The sequence below is a fragment of the Ambystoma mexicanum genome, chromosome 5p (assembly GCF_040938575.1).
Source record: "Ambystoma mexicanum isolate Mex_15411 chromosome 5p, UKY_AmexF1_1, whole genome shotgun sequence".
Classification (NCBI taxonomy): domain Eukaryota; kingdom Metazoa; phylum Chordata; class Amphibia; order Caudata; family Ambystomatidae; genus Ambystoma; species Ambystoma mexicanum.
Window position 1 is genome coordinate 740801637 of NC_090930.1, and position 16437 is coordinate 740818073.

Here is a 16437-nt window from a genome sequence, read left to right on the forward strand (position 1 = left end):
TGATGAACGTCATTGCAGCAAAAAAAGAGCCTTTTAGAGAATGTATGCAATATTCTTTTATCTTATGCCTCCAGAGGAAGAATCCTATCCAAATGAGCTGTAAAGCAAAGAGTTTGCTATTGCGCAACAACCAACTAAACAGTTCCACATTTGCATAATATCCGTGGGCTAGGAATATGAGTTTGTTAAAATGATGCATGAGATCTCGATTCTCATTTCTGTTACAACTCTGTCAGGTTGCACCAGCAAGGGGCCCATGGTGTAATGGTTAGCAAAGAACATTACTGAAGGGCCCCTCGGCCAGCCAGAAAGCCAAAATGGAGAGAACGGGCATGAACTGGTTGTGAATGAGCTTCAAAATGCGTTCACAGGTAATTGAACTGGTGATCTCCTCAGTTTATACACCTGGAACTCCTGTCAATAGCAACAGTCGGCAGCTGGGTTGCCAGACATTTCGTCAAAAAAAATTTGTCGACAGGACAATTGGTCGAAACCATTTGGTCGAAAACCAAATGGTCGAATTGCTTTGTTTTTTATTTTCACATTTTTTTTTGGGGGGGGTTTGGGGGGGTCCCCCCAACCCCCTTTTTTTTCTAAAAACCCCTTTTTTTCCCTAAACTACAACCTAAAAAATATATATATAAATAAATAAAAAAAACGACCATTTGGCTTTCGACCAAATTCCGTCGACCAAATGTCTTTCGACGAAATGTCTTTCGACGAAATGTCCGGACAGCGGCAGCTGGTCTGTGTCAGTTGGTCTGTGTCAGTAATGGCAATTTGATTTTGCCATTTTCACAACTCCCTAATAAATGAACAAAATGCTCCATTTGTAGGCACAGTTACATGCTATGGTATGTATACCATGCTTAATAACCACCATAGGAGGCTCAGAGCACCATCCGCATTCTTACGTACAAAACATGTAAGGAAATAATCAGATCTTTTGCTCTGCAGGAGTCAGGCTTCTTTAAAGCCTGACAAAGTGGCAGAGTGCCATTGTAAACTGAGGCATGATGAAACCATGCCCAAGAACCCAGGCAGGTTAAACCCTTCCACTCATGCCCCTAGGCCCCGAACGGCCAGGTTCTATAGACAGGGCAGCTGGCATGGATTATGGACACTTTTAACATAGGGTGGTTTTTCAACCTTATCTCCCCTGGGAGCAAAGCGCTGGACAGGGTTTCCTGTACGTTTTTGAGGTTCGCAGGGATCTATGTGTGGATGTTTCTTGGTGTGAAAAGCATGACACCTTTTGGGGTGACACCAGGCTCTTCTGGGAGTTAATTTGCATAATCTCTACTTTCTATTTTATGTGACATGGGCTGCAGTTACATTGTTCTGTTAATAGAGGGCAACACACAGGTCATAGTTCCAAACAGGGGTGCACAGTCTGCTTGCTAGCTTACATTTACAGTTCTATTTGGGATTCACCGCCTTTTCATAAACTGAGTACTCTTCCGGAGTATTTCTAACTTATGTAGGTGTTTTGGGGGTGTTACGTGCCTTTGTATGACTGCTGCAAACCACTTGATATTAGACATTGATTGGAAACAACATAAAAAATCCTGACACATATTGTAAGCGGACATAAAATGACCTATATTAGCTAATATAAGTAAACAGACATCACTCCCCCCTCCCCACAAAAAGGGATGTATGCGTACACAAAAAATAAAAATGAAAAACAAGCAACTACTGCAGTTAAAATCTAAAAATGTAAATTCAGTTACATGATCATGACTCGGAAGGGGAAGTTAAAAAGTAAAAAAACACACGGTAGGAGAGAGGTTAGCTTTACATGCCATGAGGGAGGAAGAGGTCTTCCAAGCACTGTTGTGTATGTTGGTCAATCCCTCTGAAACGCAAAAGGGATGTGCACATAGAAATCAAAGCAGAGTCATCCAGAGAGACTATTTAATTCTTTTTTTTTCAAATTCTCAAAAGGAAGCTGCTATCAAATTGAACTATTCATCACAGCCACTGCTAGGAAATCTATGTGCATAAAATGACAATACACCCAAAGGAAAACAAAATATAGCTATAACATGTCAGATTACTAAATTCAGAGTCCAGCCTACTAACCATTAGACCATGGAACCTAAATACTTCCGCAAATGCTGAACTTCATTATGCCAAAACAGAGGCAGTCAGAAACAATATTTAATATTGCTTAATCATATGCCTCAAGAGGAAGAATTTGATCTACATGCTCTATAAAGCACAGAGATTGCTATAGCACAACGTCAATCGACAACATCGCTGTGTTTGTATGATATCAGTCAATTGGGACTATGAATCTGTAAAAATTGTAAATGTGCTCTATATTGCCATTTCTGATTCAACGCTCTCAGGTGCATCTTGCAAGGGTTCCATGGTGTAATGGTTAGCACTTTGGACTTTGAATCCAACGATCCGAGTTCAAGTCTCGGTGGGACCGTTATCTTGCTCTTACACTCCATTTTCTAATTTCTCAAATTACAATTCAACAGAGTTAATATTCAGAAGTTCAGTCGACTCTCTCTGCACGACATTACATTTAAATGCACTTTGGTGCCTGATACCAATACAGTGATGCAACTACATATCGTTAATGTACAATCCCTAAGGTCAATCAGAGTGGGCACCCAGATATCTCTCAGAAACATTTTCCACAGATGAATAATGTCCAACCTTAACTCTATGAAAAGAAAAATGTACACACTATGTGCAGTAGATTCTCTGCTCACTGGAACATACAGAAACAACATTGATGTGAAAAGATTGGAAAAAGCCCTATTTTATTAACATTAAAAAATGTTATACAATTATTTTGGTGAATCATATTCACTTTCACAATCATTCCTATGTTTCAAGCAATTTGATGGTCTTATTAAATGTGTAAAAAATGTAATTCTTTGAGTTGACAAACTGTATGGAGAGCAAACTTTTTATAACTTACAAGAGTTATGAGTTCTAGAAAGTAGTGCATTTACTGATCAAGTGCCCTTGTTTAAATGTACTTACTTTATTTGGATCACACCTTTCTCGAAAGAAGAAATAAACTCTAAATTATCAGGAAACAATTCAACTGATTTTAGGGGCCTCCTGGGCTTTCAATGCAAATCGCTGAGATCAAAAGCCAGTTTAATAGCCATTATACCTTGGAGCTTTGGAGATATGAGAGTGGGCAGTTTCTTTGTGGCAAAAGAGAGTCATCCCCAGAAACTATTAATATTCTTTGGTCAAAGAAGACTGCCATCAAAGTGGGCTGTAAAGCAAAGCTATTGCTGTTATATCTATCTGCAAATGAAAGGCAACTCTAAAAGAGAAGCAGCCCCAAGGTCCCACCGAGACTTGAACTCGGATCGCTGGATTCAGAGTCCAGAGTGCTAACCATTACACCATGGAACCCACATATTCAGCAGCATGATGCACTTCATTCTGGAAAAACAGAGCACATCAGAGAAAATATGTAATATTCCTATATCATTAGACTCCAGAGGAAGAATTTGATCCAAATGAGACATGAAGCCAATACTTTGCGATTGCACAGCATCCAACAGCAACAGTGCTGCTTCGATATAATATCAGTAAACGGTTACTATAGGTCAGTAAAAATCTTGACTGTGCCCTATATTCTCATTGCCCTTATGAAGCTCTGGTCAACAAGGGTTTCATGGTGTAATGGTTAGCACTTTGGACTTTGAATCCAGCGATCCGAGTTCAAGTCTCGGTGGAACCTCTCTCTTGCTCTAACACACTTTGTCTCCTTGTTGTCTTAAATTATAGGCCAAAGATAGTAATATTCATAAGGTTAGTGGTGTAGGGTATTCATTTTCGCTCTCACTCTCTGGCATAACTTTTCATAAAAATCCACTTTTGTGCCTAGCACCTTAACCTTTATGCATTTTTTTTAAATGTATGAACAGTGAGGTCATTCTGAGTCGATGGGCAGATCTGCATCGGAAACATACATAAAAGATTTGAAATTTTCAAACTTAACTCAATGTTAAGAAACATGCTCAATCTGTGACCCAATGGATTCTCTTTTTACTTGAAGATGCAGCAACAACATTAATAATACCATTTTGGGAAAAGCAGCTCTATTGTATCGCCATTCTCTTTCAAAATTGTTAAAGGGTTAATCCTATGAAAAGCGACCACATTCAGAATCAATGATATTAATCAAGCGTCTTAACAGCCTTTACATGTTTGTAAAATGAAGGTATCAGTTTGAGATGAAAAATAGAACGAAGAACACACTTTTCTTAATTCACAAAAGGCCTGAGGTGTATAAATACTGTTTGTACCGACCAAGGGCCCATTCGTGAATGTACTTACTTTAGTTGGATCATACCTTTCTTCAAAGAAGACATCCACAATAAACGATAAGGGAAAGGTTCGACTGATGGTAAACTCTTACAGAGATTTGAATGCAAATTATTGGATTCAACCTCCAGGGTGCTACCATTACACCATGGGTCTTTCACACCACAGAAAGTGGTGGGTTTCATTGTGGCTAAAGAGCGTCATCCATGGAAAATCTTTCTTTTTTCAAATGCACCCAGGGAATAATGCTATGAAAGTGGGCGACACAGCAGCGTCATTGCTATTAAAACAAGACACTGAGAGGAAAACTAACACAGTAATTCCCAAGGTCCCACCGAGATTTGAACTCGGATCGCTGGATTCAGAGTCCAGAGTGCTAACCATTACACCATGGAACCTACATACTTAGTGACATGATGAACGTCATTGCAGCAAAAAAAGAGCCTTTTAGAGAATGTATGCAATATTCTTTTATCTTATGCCTCCAGAGGAAGAATCCTATCCAAATGAGCTGTAAAGCAAAGAGTTTGCTATTGCGCAACAACCAACTAAACAGTTCCACATTTGCATAATATCCGTGGGCTAGGAATATGAGTTTGTTAAAATGATGCATGAGATCTCGATTCTCATTTCTGTTACAACTCTGTCAGGTTGCACCAGCAAGGGGCCCATGGTGTAATGGTTAGCAAAGAACATTACTGAAGGGCCCCTCGGCCAGCCAGAAAGCCAAAATGGAGAGAACGGGCATGAACTGGTTGTGAATGAGCTTCAAAATGCGTTCACAGGTAATTGAACTGGTGATCTCCTCAGTTTATACACCTGGAACTCCTGTCAATAGCAACAGTCGGCAGCTGGGTTGCCAGACATTTCGTCGAAAAAAATTTGTCGACAGGACAATTGGTCGAAACCATTTGGTCGAAAACCAAATGGTCGAATTGCTTTGTTTTTTATTTTCACATTTTTTTTTGGGGGGGGGTTTGGGGGGGTCCCCCCAACCCCCTTTTTTTCTAAAAACCCCTTTTTTCCCTAAACTACAACCTAAAAAATATATATATAAATAAATAAAAAAAAAGACCATTTGGCTTTCGACCAAATTACGTCGACCAAATGTCTTTCGACGAAATGTCCGGACAGCGGCAGCTGGTCTGTGTCAGTAATGGCAATTTGATTTTGCCATTTTCACAACTCCCTAATAAATGAACAAAATGTTCCATTTGTAGGCACAGTTACATGCTATGGTATGTATACCATGCTTAATAACCACCATAGGAGGCTCAGAGCACCATCCGCATTCTTACGTACAAAACATGTAAGGAAATAATCAGATCTTTTGCTCTGCAGGAGTCAGGCTTCTTTAAAGCCTGACAAAGTGGCAGAGTGCCATTGTAAACTGAGGCATGATGAAACCATGCCCAAGAACCCAGGCAGGTTAAACCCTTCCACTCATGCCCCTAGGCCCCGAATGGCCACGAACGGCCAGGTTCTATAGACAGGGCAGCTGGCATGGATTATGGACACTTTTAACATAGGGTGGTTTTTCAACCTTATCTCCTCTGGGAGCAAAGCGCTGGACAGGGTTTCCTGTACGTTTTTGAGGTTCGCAGGGATCTATGTGTGGATGTTTCTTGGTGTGAAAAGCATGACACCTTTTGGGGTGACACCAGGCTCTTCTGGGAGTTAATTTGCATAATCTCTACTTTCTATTTTATGTGACATGGGCTGCAGTTACATTGTTCTGTTAATAGAGGGCAACACACAGGTCAGAGTTCCAAACAGGGGTGCACAGTCTGCTTGCTAGCTTACATTTACAGTTCTATTTGGGATTCACCGCCTTTTCATAAACTGAGTACTCTTCCGGAGTATTTCTAACTTATGTAGGTGTTTTGGGGGTGTTACGTGCCTTTGTATGACTGCTGCAAACCACTTGATATTAGACATTGATTGGAAACGACATAAAAAATCCTGACACATATTGTAAGCGGACATAAAATGACCTATATTAGCTAATATAAGTAAACAGACATCACTCCCCCCTCCCCACAAAAAGGGATGTATGCGTACACAAAAAATGAAAATGAAAAACAAGCAACTACTGCAGTTAAAATCTAAAAATGTAAATTCAGTTACATGATCATGACTCGGAAGGGGAAGTTAAAAAGTAAAAAAACACACGGTAGGAGAGAGGTTAGCTTTACATGCCATGAGGGAGGAAGAGGTCTTCCAAGCACTGTTGTGTATGTTGGTCAATCCCTCTGAAACGCAAAAGGGATGTGCACATAGAAATCAAAGCAGAGTCATCCAGAGAGACTATTTAATTCTTTTTTTTTCAAATTCTCAAAAGGAAGCTGCTATCAAATTGAACTATTCATCACAGCCACTGCTAGGAAATCTATGTGCATAAAATGACAATACACCCAAAGGAAAACAAAATATAGCTATAACATGTCAGATTACTAAATTCAGAGTCCAGCCTACTAACCATTAGACCATGGAACCTAAATACTTCCGCAAATGCTGAACTTCATTATGCCAAAACAGAGGCAGTCAGAAACAATATTTAATATTGCTTAATCATATGCCTCAAGAGGAAGAATTTGATCTACATGCTCTATAAAGCACAGAGATTGCTATAGCAGAACGTCAATCGACAACATCGCTGTGTTTGTATGATATCAGTCAATTGGGACTATGAATCTGTAAAAATTGTAAATGTGCTCTATATTGCCATTTCTGATTCAACGCTCTCAGGTGCATCTTGCAAGGGTTCCATGGTGTAATGGTTAGCACTTTGGACTTTGAATACAATGATCCGAGTTCAAGTCTCGGTGGGACCGTTATCTTGCTCTTACACTCCATTTTCTAATTTCTCAAATTACAATTCAACAGAGTTAATATTCAGAAGTTCAGTCGACTCTCTCTGCACGACATTACATTTAAATGCACTTTGGTGCCTGATACCAATACAGTGATGCAACTACATATCGTTAATGTACAATCCCTAAGGTCAATCAGAGTGGGCACCCAGATATCTCTCAGAAACATTTTCCACAGATGAATAATGTCCAACCTTAACTCTATGAAAAGAAAAATGTACACACTATGTGCAGTAGATTCTCTGCTCACTGGAACATACAGAAACAACATTGATGTGAAAAGATTGGAAAAAGCCCTATTTTATTAACATTAAAAAATGTTATACAATTATTTTGGTGAATCATATTCACTTTCACAATCATTCCTATGTTTCAAGCAATTTGATGGTCTTATTAAATGTGTAAAAAATGTAATTCTTTGAGTTGACAAACTGTATGGAGAGCAAACTTTTTATAACTTACAAGAGTTATGAGTTCTAGAAAGTAGTGCATTTACTGATCAAGTGCCCTTGTTTAAATGTACTTACTTTATTTGGATCACACCTTTCTCGAAAGAAGAAATAAACTCTAAATTATCAGGAAACAATTCAACTGATTTTAGGGGCCTCCTGGGCTTTCAATGCAAATCGCTGAGATCAAAAGCCAGTTTAATAGCCATTATACCTTGGAGCTTTGGAGATATGAGAGTGGGCAGTTTCTTTGTGGCAAAAGAGAGTCATCCCCAGAAACTATTAATATTCTTTGGTCAAAGAAGACTGCCATCAAAGTGGGCTGTAAAGCAAAGCTATTGCTGTTATATCTATCTGCAAATGAAAGGCAACTCTAAAAGAGAAGCAGCCCCAAGGTCCCACCGAGACTTGAACTCGGATCGCTGGATTCAGAGTACAGAGTGCTAACCATTACACCATGGAACCCACATATTCAGCAGCATGATGCACTTCATTCTGGAAAAACAGAGCACATCAGAGAAAATATGTAATATTCCTATATCATTAGACTCCAGAGGAAGAATTTGATCCAAATGAGACATGAAGCCAATACTTTGCGATTGCACAGCATCCAACAGCAACAGTGCTGCTTCGATATAATATCAGTAAACGGTTACTATAGGTCAGTAAAAATCTTGACTGTGCCCTATATTCTCATTGCCCTTATGAAGCTCTGGTCAACAAGGGTTTCATGGTGTAATGGTTAGCACTTTGGACTTTGAATCCAGCGATCCGAGTTCAAGTCTCGGTGGAACCTCTCTCTTGCTCTAACACACTTTGTCTCCTTGTTGTCTTAAATTATAGGCCAAAGATAGTAATATTCATAAGGTTAGTGGTGTAGGGTATTCATTTTCGCTCTCACTCTCTGGCATAACTTTTCATAAAAATCCACTTTTGTGCCTAGCACCTTAACCTTTATGCATTTTTTTTAAATGTATGAACAGTGAGGTCATTCTGAGTCGATGGGCAGATCTGCATCGGAAACATACATAAAAGATTTGAAATTTTCAAACTTAACTCAATGTTAAGAAACATGCTCAATCTGTGACCCAATGGATTCTCTTTTTACTTGAAGATGCAGCAACAACATTAATAATACCATTTTGGGAAAAGCAGCTCTATTGTATCGCCATTCTCTTTCAAAATTGTTAAAGGGTTAATCCTATGAAAAGCGACCACATTCAGAATCAATGATATTAATCAAGCGTCTTAACAGCCTTTACATGTTTGTAAAATGAAGGTATCAGTTTGAGATGAAAAATAGAACGAAGAACACACTTTTCTTAATTCACAAAAGGCCTGCGGTGTATAAATACTGTTTGTACCGACCAAGGGCCCATTCGTGAATGTACTTACTTAAGTTGGATCATACCTTTCTTCAAAGAAGACATCCACAATAAACGATAAGGGAAAGGTTCGACTGATGGTAAACTCTTACAGAGATTTGAATGCAAATTATTGGATTCAACCTCCAGGGTGCTACCATTACACCATGGGTCTTTCACACCACAGAAAGTGGTGGGTTTCATTGTGGCTAAAGAGCGTCATCCATGGAAAATCTTTCTTTTTTCAAATGCACCCAGGGAATAATGCTATGAAAGTGGGCGACACAGCAGCGTCATTGCTATTAAAACAAGACACTGAGAGGAAAACAAACACAGTAATTCCCAAGGTCCCACCGAGATTTGAACTCGGATCGCTGGATTCAGAGTCCAGAGTGCTAACCATTACACCATGGAACCTACATACTTAGTGACATGATGAACGTCATTGCAGCAAAAAAAGAGCCTTTTAGAGAATGTATGCAATATTCTTTTATCTTATGCCTCCAGAGGAAGAATCCTATCCAAATGAGCTGTAAAGCAAAGAGTTTGCTATTGCGCAACAACCAACTAAACAGTTCCACATTTGCATAATATCCGTGGGCTAGGAATATGAGTTTGTTAAAATGATGCATGAGATCTCGATTCTCATTTCTGTTACAACTCTGTCAGGTTGCACCAGCAAGGGGCCCATGGTGTAATGGTTAGCAAAGAACATTACTGAAGGGCCCCTCGGCCAGCCAGAAAGCCAAAATGGAGAGAACGGGCATGAACTGGTTGTGAATGAGCTTCAAAATGCGTTCACAGGTAATTGAACTGGTGATCTCCTCAGTTTATACACCTGGAACTCCTGTCAATAGCAACAGTCGGCAGCTGGGTTGCCAGACATTTCGTCGAAAAAAATTTGTCGACAGGACAATTGGTCGAAACCATTTGGTCGAAAACCAAATGGTCGAATTGCTTTGTTTTTTATTTTCACATTTTTTTTTGGGGGGGGGGGTTTGGGGGGGTCCCCCCAACCCCCTTTTTTTCTAAAAACCCCTTTTTTTCCCTAAACTACAACCTAAAATATATATATATAAATAAATAAAAAAAACAACCATTTGGCTTTCGACCAAATTACGTCGACCAAATGTCTTTCGACGAAATGTCTTTCGACGAAATGTCTGGACAGCGGCAGCTGGTCTGTGTCAGTAATGGCAATTTGATTTTGCCATTTTCACAACTCCCTAATAAATGAACAAAATGTTCCATTTGTAGGCACAGTTACATGCTATGGTATGTATACCATGCTTAATAACCACCATAGGAGGCTCAGAGCACCATCCGCATTCTTACGTACAAAACATGTAAGGAAATAATCAGATCTTTTGCTCTGCAGGAGTCAGGCTTCTTTAAAGCCTGACAAAGTGGCAGAGTGCCATTGTAAACTGAGGCATGATGAAACCATGCCCAAGAACCCAGGCAGGTTAAACCCTTCCACTCATGCCCCTAGGCCCCGAACGGCCCCAAACGGCCAGGTTCTATAGACAGGGCAGCTGGCATGGATTATGGACACTTTTAACATAGGGTGGTTTTTCAACCTTATCTCCTCTGGGAGCAAAGCGCTGGACAGGGTTTCCTGTACGTTTTTGAGGTTCGCAGGGATCTATGTGTGGATGTTTCTTGGTGTGAAAAGCATGACACCTTTTGGGGTGACACCAGGCTCTTCTGGGAATTAATTTGCATAATCTCTACTTTCTATTTTATGTGACATGGGCTGCAGTTACATTGTTCTGTTAATAGAGGGCAACACACAGGTCATAGTTCCAAACAGGGGTGCACAGTCTGCTTGCTAGCTTACATTTACAGTTCTATTTGGGATTCACCGCCTTTTCATAAACTGAGTACTCTTCCGGAGTATTTCTAACTTATGTAGGTGTTTTGGGGGTGTTACGTGCCTTTGTATGACTGCTGCAAACCACTTGATATTAGACATTGATTGGAAACGACATAAAAAATCCTGACACATATTGTAAGCGGACATAAAATGACCTATATTAGCTAATATAAGTAAACAGACATCACTCCCCCCTCCCCACAAAAAGGGATGTATGCGTACACAAAAAATAAAAATGAAAAACAAGCAACTACTGCAGTTAAAATCTAAAAATGTAAATTCAGTTACATGATCATGACTCGGAAGGGGAAGTTAAAAAGTAAAAAAACACACGGTAGGAGAGAGGTTAGCTTTACATGCCATGAGGGAGGAAGAGGTCTTCCAAGCACTGTTGTGTATGTTGGTCAATCCCTCTGAAACGCAAAAGGGATGTGCACATAGAAATCAAAGCAGAGTCATCCAGAGAGACTATTTAATTCTTTTTTTTTCAAATTCTCAAAAGGAAGCTGCTATCAAATTGAACTATTCATCACAGCCACTGCTAGGAAATCTATGTGCATAAAATGACAATACACCCAAAGGAAAACAAAATATAGCTATAACATGTCAGATTACTAAATTCAGAGTCCAGCCTACTAACCATTAGACCATGGAACCTAAATACTTCCGCAAATGCTGAACTTCATTATGCCAAAACAGAGGCAGTCAGAAACAATATTTAATATTGCTTAATCATATGCCTCAAGAGGAAGAATTTGATCTACATGCTCTATAAAGCACAGAGATTGCTATAGCACAACGTCAATCGACAACATCGCTGTGTTTGTATGATATCAGTCAATTGGGACTATGAATCTGTAAAAATTGTAAATGTGCTCTATATTGCCATTTCTGATTCAACGCTCTCAGGTGCATCTTGCAAGGGTTCCATGGTGTAATGGTTAGCACTTTGGACTTTGAATCCAACGATCCGAGTTCAAGTCTCGGTGGGACAGTTATCTTGCTCTTACACTCCATTTTCTAATTTCTCAAATTACAATTCAACAGAGTTAATATTCAGAAGTTCAGTCGACTCTCTCTGCACGACATTACATTTAAATGCACTTTGGTGCCTGATACCAATACAGTGATGCAACTACATATCGTTAATGTACAATCCCTAAGGTCAATCAGAGTGGGCACCCAGATATCTCTCAGAAACATTTTCCACAGATGAATAATGTCCAACCTTAACTCTATGAAAAGAAAAATGTACACACTATGTGCAGTAGATTCTCTGCTCACTGGAACATGCAGAAACAACATTGATGTGAAAAGATTGGAAAAAGCCCTATTTTATTAACATTAAAAAATGTTATACAATTATTTTGGTGAATCATATTCACTTTCACAATCATTCCTATGTTTCAAGCAATTTGATGGTCTTATTAAATGTGTAAAAAATGTAATTCTTTGAGTTGACAAACTGTATGGAGAGCAAACTTTTTATAACTTACAAGAGTTATGAGTTCTAGAAAGTAGTGCATTTACTGATCAAGTGCCCTTGTTTAAATGTACTTACTTTATTTGGATCACACCTTTCTCGAAAGAAGAAATAAACTCTAAATTATCAGGAAACAATTCAACTGATTTTAGGGGCCTCCTGGGCTTTCAATGCAAATCGCTGAGATCAAAAGCCAGTTTAATAGCCATTATACCTTGGAGCTTTGGAGATATGAGAGTGGGCAGTTTCTTTGTGGCAAAAGAGAGTCATCCCCAGAAACTATTAATATTCTTTGGTCAAAGAAGACTGCCATCAAAGTGGGCTGTAAAGCAAAGCTATTGCTGTTATATCTATCTGCAAATGAAAGGCAACTCTAAAAGAGAAGCAGCCCCAAGGTCCCACCGAGACTTGAACTCGGATCGCTGGATTCAGAGTCCAGAGTGCTAACCATTACACCATGGAACCCACATATTCAGTAGCATGATGCACTTCATTCTGGAAAAACAGAGCACATCAGAGAAAATATGTAATATTCCTATATCATTAGACTCCAGAGGAAGAATTTGATCCAAATGAGACATGAAGCCAATACTTTGCGATTGCACAGCATCCAACAGCAACAGTGCTGCTTCGATATAATATCAGTAAACGGTTACTATAGGTCAGTAAAAATCTTGACTGTGCCCTATATTCTCATTGCCCTTATGAAGCTCTGCTCAACAAGGGTTCCATGGTGTAATGGTTAGCACTTTGGACTTTGAATCCAGCGATCCGAGTTCAAGTCTCGGTGGAACCTCTCTCTTGCTCTAACACACTTTGTCTCCTTGTTGTCTTAAATTATAGGCCAAAGATAGTAATATTCATAAGGTTAGTGGTGTAGGGTATTCATTTTCGCTCTCACTCTCTGGCATAACTTTTCATAAAAATCCACTTTTGTGCCTAGCACCTTAACCTTTATGCATTTTTTTTAAATGTATGAACAGTGAGGTCATTCTGAGTCGATGGGCAGATCTGCATCGGAAACATACATAAAAGATTTGAAATTTTCAAACTTAACTCAATGTTAAGAAACATGCTCAATCTGTGACCCAATGGATTCTCTTTTTACTTGAAGATGCAGCAACAACATTAATAATACCATTTTGGGAAAAGCAGCTCTATTGTATCGCCATTCTCTTTCAAAATTGTTAAAGGGTTAATCCTATGAAAAGCGACCACATTCAGAATCAATGATATTAATCAAGCGTCTTAACAGCCTTTACATGTTTGTAAAATGAAGGTATCAGTTTGAGATGAAAAATAGAACGAAGAACACACTTTTCTTAATTCACAAAAGGCCTGAGGTGTATAAATACTGTTTGTACCGACCAAGGGCCCATTCGTGAATGTACTTACTTTAGTTGGATCATACCTTTCTTCAAAGAAGACATCCACAATAAACGATAAGGGAAAGGTTCGACTGATGGTAAACTCTTACAGAGATTTGAATGCAAATTATTGGATTCAACCTCCAGGGTGCTACAATTACACCATGGGTCTTTCACACCACAGAAAGTGGTGGGTTTCATTGTGGCTAAAGAGCGTCATCCATGGAAAATCTTTCTTTTTTCAAATGCACCCAGGGAATAATGCTATGAAAGTGGGCGACACAGCAGCGTCATTGCTATTAAAACAAGACACTGAGAGGAAAACAAACACAGTAATTCCCAAGGTCCCACCGAGATTTGAACTCGGATCGCTGGATTCAGAGTCCAGAGTGCTAACCATTACACCATGGAACCTACATACTTAGTGACATGATGAACGTCATTGCAGCAAAAAAAGAGCCTTTTAGAGAATGTATGCAATATTCTTTTATCTTATGCCTCCAGAGGAAGAATCCTATCCAAATGAGCTGTAAAGCAAAGAGTTTGCTATTGCGCAACAACCAACTAAACAGTTCCACATTTGCATAATATCCGTGGGCTAGGAATATGAGTTTGTTAAAATGATGCATGAGATCTCGATTCTCATTTCTGTTACAACTCTGTCAGGTTGCACCAGCAAGGGGCCCATGGTGTAATGGTTAGCAAAGAACATTACTGAAGGGCCCCTCGGCCAGCCAGAAAGCCAAAATGGAGAGAACGGGCATGAACTGGTTGTGAATGAGCTTCAAAATGCGTTCACAGGTAATTGAACTGGTGATCTCCTCAGTTTATACAACTGGAACTCCTGTCAATAGCAACAGTCGGCAGCTGGGTTGCCAGACATTTCGTCGTAAAAAATTTGTCGACAGGACAATTGGTCGAAACCATTTGGTCGAAAACCAAATGGTCGAATTGCTTTGTTTTTTATTTTCACATTTTTTTGGGGGGGGTTTGGGGGGGTCCCCCCAACCCCCTTTTTTTCTAAAAACCCCTTTTTTTCCCTAAACTACAACCTAAAAAATATATATATAAATAAATAAAAAAAACGACCATTTGGCTTTCGACCAAATGTCTTTCGACGAAATGTCTTTCGACGAAATGTCTTTCGACGAAATGTCCGGACAGCGGCAGCTGGTCTGTGTCAGTAATGGCAATTTGATTTTGCCATTTTCACAACTCCCTAATAAATGAACAAAATGTTCCATTTGTAGGCACAGTTACATGCTATGGTATGTATACCATGCTTAATAACCACCATAGGAGGCTCAGAGCACCATCCGCATTCTTACGTACAAAACACGTAAGGAAATAATCAGATCTTTTGCTCTGCAGGAGTCAGGCTTCTTTAAAGCCTGACAAAGTGGCAGAGTGCCATTGTAAACTGAGGCATGATGAAACCATGCCCAAGAACCCAGGCAGGTTAAACCCTTCCACTCATGCCCCTAGGCCCCGAATGGCCACGAACGGCCAGGTTCTATAGACAGGGCAGCTGGCATGGATTATGGACACTTTTAACATAGGGTGGTTTTTCAACCTTAACTCCTCTGGGAGCAAAGCGCTGGACAGGGTTTCCTGTACGTTTTTGAGGTTCGCAGGGATCTATGTGTGGATGTTTCTTGGTGTGAAAAGCATGACACCTTTTGGGGTGACACCAGGCTCTTCTGGGAGTTAATTTGCATAATCTCTACTTTCTATTTTATGTGACATGGGCTGCAGTTACATTGTTCTGTTAATAGAGGGCAACACACAGGTCATAGTTCCAAACAGGGGTGCACAGTCTGCTTGCTAGCTTACATTTACAGTTCTATTTGGGATTCACCGCCTTTTCATAAACTGAGTACTCTTCCGGAGTATTTCTAACTTATGTAGGTGTTTTGGGGGTGTTACGTGCCTTTGTATGACTGCTGCAAACCACTTGATATTAGACATTGATTGGAAACGACATAAAAAATCCTGACACATATTGTAAGCGGACATAAAATGACCTATATTAGCTAATATAAGTAAACAGACATCACTCCCCCCTCCCCACAAAAAGGGATGTATGCGTACACAAAAAATAAAAATGAAAAACAAGCAACTACTGCAGTTAAAATCTAAAAATGTAAATTCAGTTACATGATCATGACTCGGAAGGGGAAGTTAAAAAGTAAAAAAACACACGGTAGGAGAGAGGTTAGCTTTACATGCCATGAGGGAGGAAGAGGTCTTCCAAGCACTGTTGTGTATGTTGGTCAATCCCTCTGAAACGCAAATGGGATGTGCACATAGAAATCAAAGCAGAGTCATCCAGAGAGACTATTTAATTCCTTTTTTTTCAAATTCTCAAAAGGAAGCTGCTATCAAATTGAACTATTCATCACAGCCACTGCTAGGAAATCTATGTGCATAAAATGACAATACACCCAAAGGAAAACAAAATATAGCTATAACATGTCAGATTACTAAATTCAGAGTCCAGCCTACTAACCATTAGACCATGGAACCTAAATACTTCCGCAAATGCTGAACTTCATTATGCCAAAACAGAGGCAGTCAGAAACAATATTTAATATTGCTTAATCATATGCCTCAAGAGGAAGAATTTGATCTACATGCTCTATAAAGCACAGAGATTGCTATAGCACAACGTCAATCGACAACATCGCTGTGTTTGTATGATATCAGTCAATTGG

At 39.5% G+C, this 16437-nt stretch overlaps 12 non-coding genes across 12 annotated transcripts; 6 read left to right on the top strand and 6 right to left on the bottom strand.

The window, feature by feature from the left end:
- The first annotated feature begins 2368 nt into the window (after positions 1–2368).
- TRNAQ-UUG (transfer RNA glutamine (anticodon UUG)) lies at positions 2369–2440 on the top strand. The gene has a single exon. It is a non-coding gene; the product is annotated as a tRNA-Gln (tRNA).
- An 881-nt stretch (positions 2441–3321) lies between these two features.
- Positions 3322–3393, bottom strand: TRNAQ-CUG (transfer RNA glutamine (anticodon CUG)). The gene has a single exon. It is a non-coding gene; the product is annotated as a tRNA-Gln (tRNA).
- Positions 3394–3652: 259 nt separating this feature from the next.
- TRNAQ-UUG (transfer RNA glutamine (anticodon UUG)) lies at positions 3653–3724 on the top strand. The gene has a single exon. It is a non-coding gene; the product is annotated as a tRNA-Gln (tRNA).
- A 913-nt stretch (positions 3725–4637) lies between these two features.
- Positions 4638–4709, bottom strand: TRNAQ-CUG (transfer RNA glutamine (anticodon CUG)). Its single transcript has one exon. It is a non-coding gene; the product is annotated as a tRNA-Gln (tRNA).
- Positions 4710–7073: 2364 nt separating this feature from the next.
- Positions 7074–7145, top strand: TRNAQ-UUG (transfer RNA glutamine (anticodon UUG)). The gene has a single exon. It is a non-coding gene; the product is annotated as a tRNA-Gln (tRNA).
- An 881-nt stretch (positions 7146–8026) lies between these two features.
- Positions 8027–8098, bottom strand: TRNAQ-CUG (transfer RNA glutamine (anticodon CUG)). The gene has a single exon. It is a non-coding gene; the product is annotated as a tRNA-Gln (tRNA).
- A 259-nt stretch (positions 8099–8357) lies between these two features.
- Positions 8358–8429, top strand: TRNAQ-UUG (transfer RNA glutamine (anticodon UUG)). Its single transcript has one exon. It is a non-coding gene; the product is annotated as a tRNA-Gln (tRNA).
- Positions 8430–9342: 913 nt separating this feature from the next.
- TRNAQ-CUG (transfer RNA glutamine (anticodon CUG)) lies at positions 9343–9414 on the bottom strand. The gene has a single exon. It is a non-coding gene; the product is annotated as a tRNA-Gln (tRNA).
- A 2382-nt stretch (positions 9415–11796) lies between these two features.
- Positions 11797–11868, top strand: TRNAQ-UUG (transfer RNA glutamine (anticodon UUG)). Its single transcript has one exon. It is a non-coding gene; the product is annotated as a tRNA-Gln (tRNA).
- An 881-nt stretch (positions 11869–12749) lies between these two features.
- On the bottom strand, positions 12750–12821 carry TRNAQ-CUG (transfer RNA glutamine (anticodon CUG)). Its single transcript has one exon. It is a non-coding gene; the product is annotated as a tRNA-Gln (tRNA).
- Positions 12822–13080: 259 nt separating this feature from the next.
- TRNAQ-UUG (transfer RNA glutamine (anticodon UUG)) lies at positions 13081–13152 on the top strand. Its single transcript has one exon. It is a non-coding gene; the product is annotated as a tRNA-Gln (tRNA).
- A 913-nt stretch (positions 13153–14065) lies between these two features.
- On the bottom strand, positions 14066–14137 carry TRNAQ-CUG (transfer RNA glutamine (anticodon CUG)). The gene has a single exon. It is a non-coding gene; the product is annotated as a tRNA-Gln (tRNA).
- Positions 14138–16437: the final 2300 nt, after the last annotated feature.